The following is an 18065-nucleotide window of genomic DNA, read 5'->3' as shown; positions in this document are numbered from 1 at the left end:
GGCGATGTGAGACCACGGTCGAGAGGGAATAGGAAGCGGCCTGAGACGGCCGGCAGGAGGAGAGTTACCGGACTTAGTCTGCGCGCAGACCGAACAAGCAGCCACGAAACGACGCGTGTCATGCTCCCGGGTGGGCCACCAGAAACGCTGGCGAATGGAAGCAAGCGTACCCCGAACGCCAGGGTGGCCGGCTAACTTGGCAGAGTGAGCCCACTGAAGAACGGCCAGACGAGTAGGAACGGGAACGAAAAGAAGGTTCCTAGGACAAGCGCGCGGCGACGGAGTTTGAGTGAGTGCTTGCTTTACCTGCCTCTCAATTCCCCAGACAGTCAACCCGACAACACGCCCCTCAGGGAGAATCCCCTCGGGGTCAGTGGAGGCTACTGAAGAACTGAAGAGACGAGACAAAGCATCAGGCTTGGTGTTCTTAGAGCCCGGACGATAAGAAATCACGAACTCGAAACGAGCGAAAAACAGCGCCCAACGCGCCTGACGCGCATTAAGTCGTTTGGCAGAACGGATGTACTCAAGGTTCCTATGGTCAGTCCAAACGACAAAAGGAACGGTCGCCCCCTCCAACCACTGTCGCCATTCGCCTAGGGCTAACCGGATGGCGAGCAGTTCGCGGTTACCCACATCATAGTTACGTTCCGACGGCGACAGGCGATGAGAAAAATACGCGCATGGGTGGACCTTGTCGTCAGAGAGGGAGCGCTGAGAAAGGATGGCTCCCACTCCCACCTCTGACGCGTCAACCTCGACAACGAACTGTCTAGAGACGTCAGGTGTAACAAGGATAGGAGCGGATGTAAAACGATTCTTGAGGAGATCAAAAGCTCCCTGGGCGGAAACGGACCACTTAAAGCACGTCTTGACAGAAGTAAGGGCTGTGAGAGGAGCTGCCACCTGACCGAAATTACGGATGAAACGACGATAGAAGTTCGCGAAGCCGAGAAAGCGCTGCAGCTCGACGCGTGACTTAGGGACGGGCCAATCAATGACAGCTTGGACCTTAGCGGGATCCATCTTAATGCCTTCAGCGGAAATAACAGAACCGAGAAATGTGACGGAGGAGGCATGAAAAGTGCACTTCTCAGCCTTCACAAAAAGACAATTCTCTAAAAGGCGCTGGAGGACACGTCGAACGTGCTGAACATGAATCTGGAGTGACGGTGAAAAAATCAGGATATCGTCAAGGTAAACGAAAACAAAGATGTTCAGCATGTCTCTCAGGACATCATTGACTAATGCCTGAAAGACAGCTGGAGCGTTAGCGAGGCCGAAAGGAAGAACCCGGTATTCAAAGTGCCCTAACGGAGTGTTAAACGCCGTCTTCCACTCGTCCCCCTCCCTGATGCGCACGAGATGGTAAGCGTTACGAAGGTCCAACTTAGTGAAAAACCTGGCTCCCTGCAGGATCTCGAAGGCTGAAGACATAAGAGGAAGCGGATAACGATTCTTCACTGTTATGTCATTCAGCCCTCGATAATCTATGCAGGGGCGCAGAGACCCGTCCTTCTTCTTGACAAAAAAAAACCCCGCTCCGGCGGGAGAGGAGGAGGGGACTATGGTACCGGCGTCAAGAGCTACAGACAAATAATCTTCGAGAGCCTTACGTTCGGGAGCCGACAGAGAGTATAGTCTACCCCGGGGGGGGGTGGTTCCCGGAAGGAGATCAATACTACAATCATACGACCGGTGTGGAGGAAGAGAGGTGGCCCTGGACCGACTGAACACCGTGCGCAGATCGTGATATTCCTCCGGCACCCCTGTCAAATCACCAGGCTCCTCCTGTGAAGAAGAGACAGAGGAAACAGGAGGGATAGCAGACATTAAACATTTCACATGACAAGAGACGTTCCAGGAGAGGATAGAATTACTAGACCAATTAATGGAAGGATTATGACAAACTAGCCAGGGATGGCCCAAAACAACAGGTGTAAAAGGTGAACGAAAAATTAAAAAAGAAATGGTTTCACTATGATTACCAGAAACAGTGAGGGTTAAAGGTAGCGTCTCACGCTGAATCCTGGGGAGAGGACTACCATCCAGGGCGAACAAGGCCGTGGGCTCCTTTAACTGTCTGAGAGGAATGTCATGTTCCCGAGCCCAGGTCTCGTCCATAAAACAGCCCTCCGCCCCAGAGTCTATTAAGGCACTGCAGGAAGCTGACGAACCGGTCCAGCGTAGATGGACCGACAAGGTAGTGCAGGATCTTGAAGGAGAGACAGGAGTAGTAGCGCTCACCAGTAGCCCTCCGCTTACTGACGAGCTCTGGCCTTTTACTGGACATGAAGTGACAAAATGACCAGCGGAACCGCAATAGAGACAGAGGCGGTTGGTGATTCTCCGTTCCCTCTCCTTAGTCGAGATGCGGATACCTCCCAGCTGCATGGGCTCAGCACCCGAGCCGGCAGAGGAAGATGGTAGTGATGCGGAGAGGGAGGCGACGGAGAGCGCGAGCTCCTTTCCACGAGCTCGGTGACGAAGATCAACCCGTCGCTCAATGCGAATAGCGAGTTCAATCAAGGAATCCACGCTGGAAGGAACCTCCCGGGAGAGAATCTCATCCTTTACCTCTGCGCGGAAACCCTCCAGAAGACGAGCGAGCAAGGCCGGCTCGTTCCAGCCACTGGAGACAGCAAGAGTGCGAAACTCAATAGAGTAGTCTGTTATGGATCGATTGCCTTGACATAGGGAAGACAGGGCCCTGGAAGCCTCCTCCCCAAAAACAGATCGATCAAAAACCCGTATCATCTCCTCCTTAAAGTCTTGATACTGGTTAGTACACTCAGCCCTTGCCTCCCAGATTGCCGTGCCCCACTCACGAGCCCGTCCAATAAGGAGAGATATGACGTAGGCGACACGAGCAGTGCTCCTGGAGTAAGTGTTGGGCTGGAGAGAAAACACAATATCACACTGGGTGAGGAACGAGCGGCATTCAGTGGGCTCCCCAGAGTAACACGGCGGGTTATTGATTCTGGGCTCCGGAGATTCGAAAGCCCTGGAAGTGGCCGGTGGATCGAGGCGGAGATGGTGAACCTGTTCTGTGAGGTTGGAGACTTGGGTGGCCAGGGTCTCAACGGCATGTCGAGCAGCAGACAATTCCTGCTTGTGTCTGCCTAGCATCGCTCCCTGGATCTCGACGGCTGAGTGGAGAGGATCCGAAGTCGCTGGGTCCATTCTTGGTCGGATTCTTCTGTTACGGTGCGTGAATGAGGACCCAAAAGCGAATCAACTTAAACAGAGCTTCTTTAATTACCAAACATAGGTAGGCTCAGATGGACCGGCAGATTCCGACAGGACAGGACAAGGTTACAGCAAACATGACGGCAGTCTGGTTCAGGCATGAATGACACAAACAAACAAGAATCCGACAAGGACAGGAGCAGAAACAGAGAGAGATATAGGGACCTAATCAGAGGGAAAAAGGGAACAGGTGGGGAACGGGGTGAATGGGTAGTTAGAGGAGACAAGGGACAGCTGGGGGAAAGCGGGGGAGAAAAGGTAACCTAACACGACCAGCAGAGGGAGACAGGGTGAAGGGAAAGGACAGAGACAAGACAACATGACAGTACATGACATAAGGTCAATGTTTTTCATAGAAACCTGGTGCCTCTTCAAAAGACAGGCAATTGTTGGTAGGCTGATGGATGCCACATTGGCAAAGGTGTCATCGTTCTCCTAAATGGCCTGATTTATTTCATTCAGCAGAATTTTATTGCTTGTCCTTACCATTTCCACCACTGCCCACTTGTTGGTCGGTCAGCACGCAGCCACATCCACCATTTTTTATTTATTTTTTTACCTATATTTAACCAGGCAAGTCAGTTAAGAACAAATTATTATTTTCAATGACGGCCTAGGGACAGTGGGTTCTGTTCAGGGCAGAACAACAGCTCGGGGGTCAAGCGTAAATTCAGGAAACTAGACCCTATCCGAGAAAGGTTTTAACCAGCACAGTTGGATTAAAATATGGTCAAATGTTTTTAAACAAATGAGAAGAGAATCATAACAAAAGTATTGTGAGCAATTACTTCACATGAAATGTATTCTAGATGAAACTGATTAGGTTTGGTGAAAAAGTGAAAAGTGTGATTTTGTGTTTTACTTAGTCAATTGAAAATGTTGTTAATGTTTTGAAAAAACAGCCTTTTTGATGATCTGTTTTGAGTTTTGCACTAAGAGTTGTGAACTCTTACCACATACTTGTGAAAATAGTACCAAAGCAATAAACAAAACTAACAGCAGTGTTACAGACAGGAGGTTTGTGTGTGTGTGTGTCTCATCAACACATCAACAAGGTCCCTCTTTAGCTCCACTCAGATTGTCCACGACCTAACCCGAGGGTTGGAAGTAACCCCAAATTAACCATGATCCCAAGAGTTCCCCTGAGAGATCCGTCCCTGCCCCCCCAACCCCTGACTAACCCCCTAACCCCCTGTCTTCCCCCCTGAGACGGATGGGATGGGAGAGGGACGGAAAGGAGATCACCCACATTGTACTACACGGCTCAGCTTTGAAAACAAGCTGCGTGTTGTCTGAGGGAGAAGTTAAGGTTCTGCGAGACATCCTCACTTACTTAAACCCAGTGAAACCTCCCCCCACCTAACAATAAAACCCCAAAGAGAAAAAAAGAGCGAGAAGAAATAAAGAAATAAATAGAAAGAAAAAAAGGAATTTGGAAGAGATACTATTACAACCCCCTGCATTCCACTCGTCACAGGCGTGGGAGTTAAATATTTTTCCAAACCCTGCAATGGACTTGTCCCCCCACTTCACTCCCTCATTGTTCCATTGCTGATGCTTTAAAAGTTGCACTTCAGGATTTTAAGCAAAACAAATGTCTAATAGGTTGCACAAATTGGATTTGTGACATATGAGACAAATTCCAAAATTTGTATGATATCATACAAATTGAAAAATTCATAACATATCACACAAAATGGATGACATAATACACAATTGGATAGCGTAGACAAAAAACGGGGACCTGTTTTGGCACATGAGCACCACTTTCAAAACTACTGGCTCATCGCAGGCGTGGGCGTTGAAACCCAGACAGAGATAGGCCAATGAAATTATGCTGAAGTTAGAGAGAGAATTTTTAAGAGATGCATATTAAGACTCCTTTCCAAATGTCACCCTCTTCCATATACATTGAGTGTACACAACATTGCTCTTTCCATGACTTAGACTGACCAGGTGAATCCAGGTGAAAGCCATGATCCCTTACTAAATTCACTTCCATCAGTGTAGATGAAGGGGAGGAGACGGGTTAAAGAAGGATTTTTAAGCCTTGGGACAATTGAGACATGGATTGTTTTTGTGTGCCATTCAGAGGGTGAAATAGCAAGACAAAAGATGTAAGTGCCTTTGAACAGGGTATGGTAGTAGGTGCCAGGCACACTGGTTTGAGTGTGTCAAGAACTTCAACACTGCTAGGTTCTTCACGCTCAACAGTTTCCTGTGTGTATAAAGAATGGCCCACCACACAAAGGACATCCAGCACCCCTGTGGAATGCTTTCAACACCTTGTAGAGTCCATGCCCCGATGAGGGCAAAAGGGGGTGCAACTCAATATCAGGAAGGTGGTCCTCATGTTTTGGACACTCAGTATGCATTGCCCGACCTTTGACCAGTGCACAAAGGCCTCTGCTATTCGGTACTCATTCCTTTAATTAAAATGTTTATATAACACTAATATTTGAGAACAATATTCTTTCTTAATTAACAAATGTTTCATTTTGTCTTTATAATGTTCAACCTACAGATTGGTGTGCCTCACAGAGAGGAGTTGAACATTTGCAATGGCACCATGCAATGTTCCCTGGACTGAAGAGGCAGACACATAGGAGAAATGTGATAGACCCGATGGTGAAAATACACATTTCTCGAGGTAGAATTATCGCAAAAATATGTCATATATATGCTCATTGGTCAGAAGATAACCTACCGCGTTATGACATCGGACAGAATTGAAATATAACATGTATGATAGAGGTTGTCGCCATCTAAAAGTCGTATTCCTATTAACTTCCATTGTAGTGAGAGCGGTTTTATCTCAGTGCTACGTTATACCAGCCGAATTTCTGACTGCTTGAATGACAAAATCTCGGAAACACATGAAAACATGAATTGACCCAGGGAATCGGTAGAACATCACTCAGAGATGCACAAAAACAATATAAAGCCTTGGTTTCATTCATGTTAACATCAGAAGCCTCCTCCCTAAGTTTGTTTTACTCACTACTTTAGCACACGCCACCAACCCTGGTGTCCTTGCTGTGTCTGAATCCTGGCTTAGGAAGGCCACCAAAAATTCAGAGATTTCCATACCCAACTACAACTCCCTCAAGATAGAACTGCCAAAGGGGGAGGAGTTGTAATGTACTGCAGGGATAGCCTGCAAAGTTCTGTCATACTTTCCAGGTCTATACCTAAACAGTTCGAACTTCTAATTTTAAAAATGAATCTCTCCAGAAATAAGTCTCTCGCTGTTGCCGCCTGTTATCAACCCCCCTCCGCTCCCAATCTAGCTTCAGAGTTCGTTCTGTTAGGTGAATATCCCTAAACTGGGATATGCTTAACACCCCGGCAGTCCAACAATCTAAGCTAGATGCCCTCAATCTCACACAAATCATCAAGGAACCCACCAGGTACTACCCTAAATCCGTAAACATGGACATCCTCATAGACATTATCCTGACCAACTTGCCCTCCAAATGAACTTCTGCATTTTTCAATCAGGATCTCGGCGATCACTGCCTCATTGCCTGTATCTGCTATGGATCCGCGGTCAAACAACAACCCTTCATAACAGTCAAACACTGCCCAAAACACTTTTGCGAGCAGGCCTTTCTAATCGACCTGGCCCGGGTATCCTGGAAGGATATTGACCTCATCCCGCCAGTCGAGGATGCCTGGTCGTTCTTTAAAAGTAATTTCCTTACCATCTTAGATAAGCATGCCCCTTTCAAAAATTGCAGAACTAAGAACAAATATAGCCCTTGGTTCACTCCAGACTTGACTGTCCTTGACCAGCACAAAAACATCCTGTGACGGAATGCAATAGCATTGAATAGTCCCCGCGATATCAGTCAGTCAGCGAGATATCAGTCAGTCAGATATCAGTCAGTCAGCAAAGCAAAAGGCTAGCTTTTTCAAGCAGAAATTTGCATCCTGTAGCTCTAACTCCAAAAGGTTTTGGGACACTAAAGTCCATGGAGAAGAAGAGCACCTCGTCCTAGCTGCCCACGGCACTGAGGCTAGGTAACACGGTCACCACCGATAGATAAATCCATGAAAAACGAAAATTTTAATAAGCATTTCACTACGGCTGGCTATGTCTTCCTCCTGGCTACTCCAACCCCAGTCAACAGCTCTGCAGGTCATCTATAAGTCTATGCTAGGTAAAGCTCCGCCTTATCTCAGTTCACTGGTCACGATAACAACACACATTCCAGCAGGTGTATCTCACTGATCATCCCCAAAGCCAACAACCTCATTTGGCCGCCTTTCCTTCCAGTTCTCTGCTGCCAGTGACTGGAATGAATTGCAAAAATCGCTGAAGCTGGAGACTTTTATTTCCCTCACCAACTTTAAACATCAGCTATCTGAACAGCTAACCGATCGCTGCAGCTGTACATAGTCCATCTGTAAATAGCCCACCCAATCTACCAATCTACTAAATAGCCCACCCATCCCCATACTGTTTTTATTTACTTTTCTGTTCTTTTGCATATCAATATATCTACTTGCACATCATCATCTGCTCATTTATCACTCCAGTGTTAATCTGCTAAATTGTGATTCTTCGCTACTATGGCCTATTTATTGCCTACCTCCTCATGCCTTTTGCACACACTGTATATAGACTTTCTTTTTTTTCTACTGTGTCATTGACTTTATTGTTTTATTGGCTTGTTTATTGCTTATTCCATGTTATTCCATGTGTTACTCTGTGTTGTTGTCTGTGTCACACTGCTTTGCTTTATCTTGGAAAGGTCGCAGTTGTAAATGAGAATTTGTTCTTAACTAGCCTACTTAATTAAATAAAGGTGAAATAAAAAAATAACATTCAAAATAGGTGAATCTTTACTTTAAAGCCCAGCCCATTACATCCGAGCATTGAACGCTTGGCCTCTGCCGGCTCATTGATCTACGTGTATGGTTTCCTTAAACGCCAACTCTGGACGATTGTTTGCCACCCCAGTAAAGAAGTAAAACATGGCCTTTTCTTTTTACAACATGGAGGTGTGGGAAGACTGGGTGGCGAGGTGGAGGAGGAGGAATGAGGAGGATGTGATTGGAGGGACCTGTTTGTCACGGTGTCCAAACAAAGAAGAGTGAGGAGAGTTATGGGTAGACGGGGCCAGGCTCTGATAAGCCCTACATAGGACCACGCCCTCCAGGCAGACTCTCAGTCAAACACCAACAATGCTGTTTACTCTGCAGAAATACCTCCAACTAGGAGTCATTTCCTTCCCTAGGAGAGAGAGAGAAAGCGAGAGAGACATACAGACAGTGCGTGTGTGTGAGAGAGAGAGAGAGATAGAGAGAGAGAGAAAGACAGTGTGTGTGTGTGTGTGAGAGAGAGAGAGAGAGAGAGAGAGAGAGAGACAGTGTGTGTGTGTGAGAGAGAGATAAGGAGATAGAGAGAGAGAGAGAGAGAGAGAGAGGTGATAAGGGAACTTATAAGACATGTAGAGAGAAAAAGAGAGAGATAGTCAAAAAGAGAGTGAGAGAGAGAGAGAGAGAAAGGTCCCGAAATTCTGAAGCAGCAAGAACAACAGCAGAGCTCCTGGTAAAAGTATCACATTTTTTCAAACTTTTTTCTGATATTGAATTGACAACAAAAACAAACCAGAGACCAAACTGACCATCTTTACAGTACAGAACAGTAAGGACTTGACTTATCTGTGATGTGTGGAGCCAGCATGTCGAATTTCAAAATAAATCACTTTTACCACTTAGGGATTGAACGTTAATTATAAAAAGGGTTACATGGAGAAAGTCGGACCTCTCTTCAGCAAAATATATTTGACCTAAACCCTTGCTGAATGCTTGAAAAATAAAAACAAGTGACCCTCCCCATACCCAAAATAATAATTTTAACAAAGTGGATAGCAGAGAACATGTCTACCATTTTCCCTCACTTCTTGGACAGACCAGAGGCTTAGATATTCAGTTTTAGAAACTGTTCTTCCTGCTGTAAGCATTACATGGCAAGACATTCTGATAGCGCACAGGGCTGCGGGCCAGAAGGTTGTGGGTTCGCAGACCACTGTGGACAAGAGTAGAGGTGCAAAATCTCTTATATAGTAAAAGCATTGCATGCAGCTATCATCGTATTTGCACGTCCAAGAAATAAATTGCCTTTCATAAAAATGGCATGCAGTTCTATGTAATTTTACATAGTAGCGGAATCTTTTTTGAATATCACACAAATTCCCCAAATTACAAGCTAAGAATGGACAGCGAGATAGGCCTATGTGTTAATCTTATGTTATTTTGCCAATGCCAGATCAGTGTGTCTTGTTTGCAACAAAACTGTCACTGTTAGCAATTAATTCAATCTGAGATGTCATTAGGAATCTGAGCATGATACTTTCAAAAGTTAGGCCAACCTTTCCACCCCAGACAGAGTAGACCTACCGACCCAGAAAAAATGTAAGCTTTAACTGCTGGCTACTCTTCTTCTATGGCTTAACCCAAGGAGAGAAGGTCACAAGTGTTTCTGTAAAAGCTGTCTGGGTTTCAATATCTTCTATTGTACAGAAAGTGAACAGCTTAATCAATTGATAGTGACAGAATTACATTACTTCACAAGTAAAGTCAGCCTCTGAATGCCCAATAAAATTAACAATGCTATTTCCATATGCATCGGAGTAATGTCTTTCCCAAGTATTTTACAGCTTATTTCTGGCATAGTATATTGCGGACCAAAGCGCTGTTATATTTACTTATATTTAGATATTTATTTAACTAGGCGAGTCAGTTAAGAACAAATTCGTATTTGTTCTTAACTAACAGTCTACCAGGGAACAGTGGGATAACTGCCTTGTTCAGGGGCAGAACAACAAGAGTTTCACCTTGTCAGCTCGGGGATTTGATTCAGCAAACTTTCGGTTAATGGCCCAACGCTCTACCTGCCGCCCTGAATATATAAAGTTGTAGATCACTTTATATAATTGGATCCGTTTTATCTTCTTCAAAATCTTAAGCTAACAAAGAGTAGGCCTGTGCTTTTTGCCATTTTCTTTAATAAAAGGTGTCGTACTCTCATATCCCTCAATTTGAGTCCTGGTTTTAACTTAGCCTACCTTCTAGTCAGTGAAGGGCTGTTATTTAAAGAGTGCATAGTGGATGGAGGAATTGACCAACACATCCATGGATATAGCAGCCTATAGCCTAATTTCATCTTTCAAACAGGTAGGACTACCTCTTATTTATTAAATAGAAAGAAATAGGCTCCAACACAAAGCACTCTTGTTGTTAGTAAAGTCTAATGAAAATGAAGAAGGTTGAAATTAATTATGCCTACTCGAATTTGCCAACTTTCAGCACCATGAGCTGTCCATTTCCAATTGATTGTGCTGCAGCTGCTGGTTCAAGTTTCAGCACCACAATGTAAGTTATTCAAATCTGGCTTATTGTGAGTTCAATAACTCTGATAAATACATCAACGTCAAGAAATATATTGTTTTTTAATAAAATCTCTGGTCCTCCTCCTCATCTTAGCGCTCTCTTCAAACTGAACAGAGCATAGGTTATAGGCAATGTCCACATCAGCAAGAACAGAGTCAGGCTCTTTGCAAAAGCCCTGAAAGACACTGCCCTAGACCGGACCCTCTCCAATACCCACACCAAGCCCAGAACTACAAAAGTCCCAAGGCTCCTCCTCAACATCCAAAGAGCCCCAAGCCACAGAGGGCCCAAGTCCCCACTGGCCCCAGGACCAGTCACCATAATGCTCTTGGTCCTCATGCCCCCTCATGAGTCATCCCTGGCAGAGCACCCAGCCAGCCACAACAGGCAGTACAGAAGAACAGCTACTCAGCATTGACCGCAACATGGTCCTCAGCACAGGACAACCAGAGCCAGATAAGAGACCTGTTGGCTCTAATCTGCTCTAAAATACAAATATTGAACAAAAACACACATACACGACACATGGCATCCAGTGTAACGTGTCTAGGCTATGTAGCCTAGATAATAAAGAGAGAGAAATAACATTTCACTAACTATTATCATTAAAGAAGGTTTAAAACATGTTTATTATATTTAATCCCCATAGCCTGTTATAACACGTGACAAAAGCCACAATGATGACAAATGTGTTCACAGCTCAAGCATTCCACATTTGAAACAGAATTCGTATGTACTGTATAAGCAGCTATAACATTCAGGGTTTGTGCTCTACAACCTTTCCTGTGAAAATTATAGACCCAGACTTTATAGATACTGTATACAGTGCATTCGGAAAGCATTCAGAGCCCTTCCCTTTTTTCACATTTTGTTACATTACAGCTTTATTCTAAAATTGAGAAAGCATTGCATTGTGGGTTTTGTTGTCGACTTGAGCTGCAATAGAGTTCCACAACGATTTTCACGTTGCTCCCAACCTCATTAAAATAAAACATTTTCCTCATCTTTATACACACACAATACCCAATAAAGCAAAAATAGGTATTTATACATTTCTTTGCTAATATATTACAAGTAAAAAACAGAAATACCTCATTTACGTAAGTGTTTAGAACCTATGAGAATCGAAATTGAGAACAGGTGCATCCTGTTTCCATTGATCAATTTTGATGTTTCTGCAACTTGATTGGAGTCCACTAATTGATTGGACATGATTTGGAAAGGCACACACCTGTCGATATGCGGTCCCACAGTTGACAGTGCATGTCAGAGCAAAAACCAAGCCACGAGGTCAAATGAATTGTCCGTAGAGCGCCTTGATGGGGTTGTGTCGAGGCACAGATCTGGGGAAGGGTACCAAAACATTTCTGCAGTATTGAAGGTCCTCAAGAACACAGTGCCCTCCATCATTCTTAAATGGAAGAAGTTTGGAACCACCAAGACTCTTCCTAGAGCATTCTGCACCAATTCTGACTTGTGCTCTGATATCTGCTTCACTGATATCTGCTCTCATAAAAGCCTGGGTTTTCTGCACATTAACACTAGAAGTTTATAACCTAAAATGGATCAAATTAAAGTGTGAGTTCACAGCTCCAATCCAAATGTGTTGGTCATTACTGAGACATGGTTAAGGAAGAGTGTTTTGAATACTGATGTTAACCTTTCTGGTCATAACATTTCTCGGCAAGACAGATCTTCCAAAGGTGGGGTAGTGGCAATCTTTACCAAGGATTACCTTCAGTACTTGGTTGTCTCCACCATGCCTGTCTCCAAATAGCTCTTTGCTATCATCCTCCATCAGCAACGGCCTGTACCCTACCTGCCCTAAACTCTCTCCTTTCCCCTTACACTAAGTCTGAATTTGTCCTGCTAGGTGACCTAAACTGGGACATGCTTAAACCACCTGACCAAGTCCTAAAGCAATGGGACTACCTAAATCTTTCTCAGATTATCACCAATCCCACAAGGTATGACTCCAAACACCCAGAAAAGGCTACCCTCCTCAAAGTTATCCTCACAAATGATCCTGATAGGTATCAGTCTGGTGTTTTCTGTAATGACCTTAGTGATCACTGTTTTACAGCCTGGGTTCATAATGGCTGCTCAGTGATACGACCTGTCCAGATTTGTCATAGACGCTTGCTAAAAAAACTTTAGTTAGCAAGCCTTCCTTCATGAACTGGCCTCTGTGAAATGGTATAGAATAAGCTTGATCCCCTCTGTCGAAGACTCTTGGACCTTCTTTTTGGATATCTTCAGTGGTATTGTTAACAAACACGCCCCTATAAAGAAAATTAGAATTAAAAATAGGTTCAGCCGTGATCTTGCAGAGTTACTCCACCTCAATAATTGCTTTTGGCGAAATGCTCGGCACACGCATACTCAAGCTGACTGGCTCTCGTTCAGGCAAATGAGAAATAAGTGCAATCAGGCTATCCAGAAGGTCAAAGTTAGTTAATTTAAGGAGCAGTTCCATCTCAGTGGGTCTAACTCCAAGAAGTTCTGGAAACCGGTTAAAAACCTGGAGAATAAACCCTCCTCCTCACAGCTGCCCATGTCCCTTAAAGTTGATGATGTGGTTGTTACTGACAAGAAGCACATGGCGGAGCTCTTTAATCACCACTTCATTAAGTCAGGATTCCTATTTGACTCAGCCATGCCTCCTTGCCCGTTCAACATTTACTCATCTCCCACCTCTTCTCATGTGACTATCCCTGATGCTCCTCCCTCTTTTTCACCTGCCCCGCTACAAAGCTGCTCCCTGCTGGCTGTCACTGAGTCCAAGGTCCTAAAGGAGCTCCTGAAACTTGACCCCAAAAAACGATCTGGGTCAGATGGGTTAGACCCTTTCTTCTTTAAGGTTGCTGCCCCTATCATCGCCAAGCCTATTTCTGAACTTTTTAACCTGTCTTTCCTTTCCTGGGAGGTTCCCATTGCTTGGAAGGCAGCCACAGTTCATCCCTTATTTAAGAGGGGGAGATCAAGCTGATCCTAACTGTTATAAGCCTATTTATTTGGGCTGGGGCTGGGTCTTTGGGCTGGTTTGCTAAATACCTCTCTCAAAAAGAGTGCAGCGTATAAAGTCAGTAAATCTGCTGTTTCAGCCACTGCCTGTCACCAAGGGACTAACCCAAGGCTCAATCCTAGGCCCCACGCTCTTCTCAATTTACATCAACAACATAGTTCAGGCAGTAGGAAGCTCTCTCATCCATTTATATGCAGATGCTAGTCTTGTACTTAGCTGGCCCGTCCCCGGATTTTGTGCTAAGTGCTCTGCAACACAGCTTTCTTATTGTCCAACAAGCTTTCTCTATCCTTCTTCCGAACACCTCCAAAACAAATGTCATGTGGTTTGGTATGAAGAATGCCCCTCTACCCACAGGTGTGATTACTACCTCTGAGGGGCTAGAGCTTGAGGTAGTCACCTCATACAAGTACTTGGGAGTCCTTCTCTCAGCACATATCACAGCTGCAGGCAAAGTTAAATCTAGACTTGGTTTCTTCTATCATAATAATCGCTCCTCTTTCACCCCTACTGCCAAACTAACCCTGATTCAGATGACCGTCCTACCCATTACGGAGACATAATTTATAGATTGGCAGGTAAGGGTGCTCTCGAGCGGCTAGATGTTCTTTACCATTCGGCCGTCAAATTTGCCACCAATGCTCCTTATAGGACACATCACGGCACTTTATACTCCTCTGTAAACTGGTCATCTCTATATACATGTCGCAATACCCACTGGTTGATGCTTATTTATAAAACCCTCTCAGGCCTCACTCCCACATATCTGAGATATCTACTGCAGCCCTCATCCTCCATATACAACACCCGTTCTGCTAGTCACATTCTGTTAAAGGTCCCCAAAGCACACACATCCCTGGGTCGCTCGTCTTTCAGTTCGCTGCAGATAGAAACTGGAACGAGCTGCAACAAACACTCAAACTGGACAGTTTTAGCTCTTCATTCAAAGACTCAATCGTGGATACTCTTACTGACAGTTGTGGATGCTTTGCGTGATGTATTGTTGTCTCTACCTTCTTGCCCTTTGTGCTGTTGTCTGTGCCCAATAATGTTTGTACCATGTTTAGTGCTGCTACCATGTTATTGCCTTGTGTTGCAACCATGCTGTGTTAAGTGTTGCTGCCTTGCTATGTTGTTGTCTTGGGTGTCTCTTTATGTAGTGTTGTGTTGTCTCTCTTGTCGTGATGTGTGTTTTGTCCTATATTTATATTGTATTTATTTTTTATTTTTTTATCCCGTCCCCACAGGAGACCTTTGGTAGGCCGTCATTGTAGATACGAATTTGTTCTTAACTGACTTGCCTAGTTAAATAAAGGTTAAATAAAAACATTTTAAAACACCCTGGGGAGAAGGGCCTTGGTCAAGGAGGTGACCAAGAACCCAATGGGTTAAAGAGTTCCTCTGTGGAGATGAGAGAACCTTCAGAAGGACAACCATCTCTGCAGCACTCCACCAATAAGGCATTTATGCTAGAGTGGCCAGATGGAAGCCACTCCTCAGTAAAAGGCACGACAGCCCGCTTGGAGTTTGTCAAAAGGCACCTAAAGGACACTCAGACCATGAAAAACAAGATTCTCTGGTCTGATGAAACCAAGATTGAACTCTTTGGCCTGAATGCCAAGTGTCACATCTGGAGGAAACTTGTACCTATCCCTACAGTGAAGCATGGTGGTGGCAGCCTCATGCTGTGGGGACGTTTTTCAGTGGGCCTGCTTTTTCATTGGCCCCCCGGGAAAACTAGTCAGGATTGGGGGAAAGAAGAAAAGAGGAAAGTACAGAGAGATCCTTGATGAAAACCTGGGCGAGGGCGCTCAGGACCTCAGACTGGGGTGAAGGTTCACCTCCCAACAGGACAATGACCCTAAGCACACAGCCAAGACAATGCAAGAGTAGCTTCGGGACAAGTCTCTGAGTCTCCTTGACTCGAGGCTGTAATCGCTGCCAAAGGTGTTCCAACAAAGTACTTAGTAAAGTGTCTGAATACACATGTAAATGGGATATTCCAGTTTTACATTCTTAATACAGTTGCAAACATGTGTAAAGCTGTTTTTGCTTAGTCATTATAGGGTATTGTGTGTAGATTGATGAGGAAACAAACTTTTAGAATATGGCTGTAACATAACAAAACGTTATGGGAAGGGAAGGGATCTGAATACTCTCTGAATTGTTTAATTTTATTGATTTAACTTTTATTTAACTAGGCAAGTCAGTTAATTAAGAACACATTCTTATTTACAATGCACTGTATAGTTCAGACATGTAGTCGATGAGAATTACAAACATCCTCTCATCAGAATTACATGGAGTTTACTGTACCCTCAATGAAAAGACCACATGTCAAATGTGGCGGAGATTCAGGATTATAATCTGGTTTAAAGAATATCTTTCAAATGATATCACAGCAGAGAGAAAAGGAAATATTTATATGAATTATTTTAACAAAGATTGTTTTCAGACTCTATTCTGATGTAATTTTCAATTAGCAGGCAAAGTTCTGTTAATGTGGGCTCTAAATGCTAGAACTATTGAAGGATCAGACTGCATAGATTTAGAGGGAAACACATGTACATGGTACTACATCTGTGTATGAATCACAACTGACTACACAGAGCTATGACAGTATTGTCAACAAAAACGGGAAACTTGTTCTCCAGCTCTCTAAAAGCTTGGGTCGGTACATTGTTAATGACAGGACGAAGGGTGACTCTCTGTGTTTACGTGTTGCTCTGCACTACGAGTCATTGTAGTCGACTATGCCAAAACAGATATGGAGCAAGAAAAACATCTATGCCTTTATGGTCATGCATCAACTAACCACTGTCAGACCACTGCCATATTAGAATTTATCTGGAAAAATGTAGAAACCACCCCTACATCTTAAACTGGCTAAATGTAAATAAATAAATATATTAAGTGATAGAAAAAAATACTAAAGGAAATATGGTTTGACTGCAGGGAAACAAGTAAGACTTTTGTAAAACCAAAAACACAGAGACCCTGTAAACCAGGTTAAATGTTTCCTATACCAACTCGCCCTAAGCCAATATAAGTAGTTATTATGAAGAACAAAATACCTCTATGACCAATGAGATGGACAAAATAGAAGAAGTAATCAAAAATAAATTCATTTAGGAAATTAGATACCAATGTTAAAGGTGATCCCCAAGATTTTGTGCATCACCTTGCATTGTAATTTCAGAAAATGTCCATAATACATCTGGTGCTAATAGTGGAATGATAGTGTTTCACAATACTATTACCCACCAGTGTTGTGAATTCTCCCGCTGGAGCGGTGGACCAAAACAGCTGTTTAATGCTGGTGGACCAAAACCAAAAGTAGTTTTTGTTTTGGTTCACCAGCTTCAAACAACTGTAAAAACAATTTTTCTTGAAAATATATTGCATAGCGATTTAGATGGTACGGTGATTCCCTAAACTATTCAGTGCTTGTTTTCACACATAAACAGTAATTGAGCGAACAGTATAGAATTTTAGCAACCAGGAAATTAGCGATTTCCATTAGATCTACAAAGTCAGAACAGCTTTCCTAGATTGACAAAAGATGGCAGATTAGTAATATTATGAAACACTATTGGCGCAATTCCACCAGCATGATCTAGCCTATGTTGTTTTTCCATTTTCAGTGGAACTGAAAACAAGACTAGAGCTGTGTTTGAATACCCATACTAACATACTGTATACTACATACTATATACTATTAGTTCATTTTAGTATACTGTAAATGAACGGTATCCTTTCAGCTGAGCGCACTATCACTTCGCCTGTCTACCGGAAGTTGATGGTCTTGCTAGCTTGTTAGCATGACAAATGACTAGCTAGACATTTTACGATTTCAGATGTGTACGTAAATTAGACCTGGAGTGCCAGAGTACGCAAATCCAGAGCGTTGTCAGATTGTCCGTTAAAGACTTCAGAGCGTTTCACTCTCGGATCGTACACTGATGCTCTGGCCGAGGAGTAGGGTTGATCCGAGCATTCTGACCTCACAATGGCAGGCAAGCACCCAAGCTAACTGGCTAATGTTGGCTAGCTTGCTAGCTACTTCCAGACAGGAATGACAGAACACCTCACTCTGACCATTTTACTCACCTTAGCAGTGCTGGTGAGGCTGATTTCATGTTATCCAGAGCATTGGTGACTGTTTCTGTGCTGCTGGCAACAATTGAATTATGCTTGATTTTGCCAATATTTACGGACACCAGCCATATTCAATGGGAGTTGAGTACTTGTAAATCCATCAGTTATTCTGCGCACTGGCACAGTCAGATGAGAGGGCTCTGATATCGGAGTAGATAGCCAAAATGAACCATGTGAACCAATGAACCAAGAATGACGTGAATAATCAAATAAACTGACGTTGGGTAGATAG

The 18065-nt window shown here is 43.9% G+C and overlaps 1 long non-coding RNA gene across 1 annotated transcript; it reads left to right on the top strand.

Annotated features, from left to right (window-relative positions):
• The first annotated feature begins 8503 nt into the window (after nt 1-8503).
• LOC149985121 (uncharacterized) lies at nt 8504-12246 on the top strand. Its single transcript, XR_016490385.1, has 3 exons — nt 8504-8806; nt 10567-10632; nt 10744-12246. It is a non-coding gene; the product is annotated as an uncharacterized LOC149985121 (long non-coding RNA).
• Nucleotides 12247-18065: the final 5819 nt, after the last annotated feature.

Source organism: Oncorhynchus mykiss, chromosome 2, assembly GCF_057628025.1.
Source record: "Oncorhynchus mykiss isolate SJ-2025 chromosome 2, ASM5762802v1, whole genome shotgun sequence".
Lineage (NCBI taxonomy): Eukaryota > Metazoa > Chordata > Actinopteri > Salmoniformes > Salmonidae > Oncorhynchus > Oncorhynchus mykiss.
Note: the sequence above shows the minus strand (reverse complement) of the source record. Positions and strands in the feature narration are given on the sequence as shown.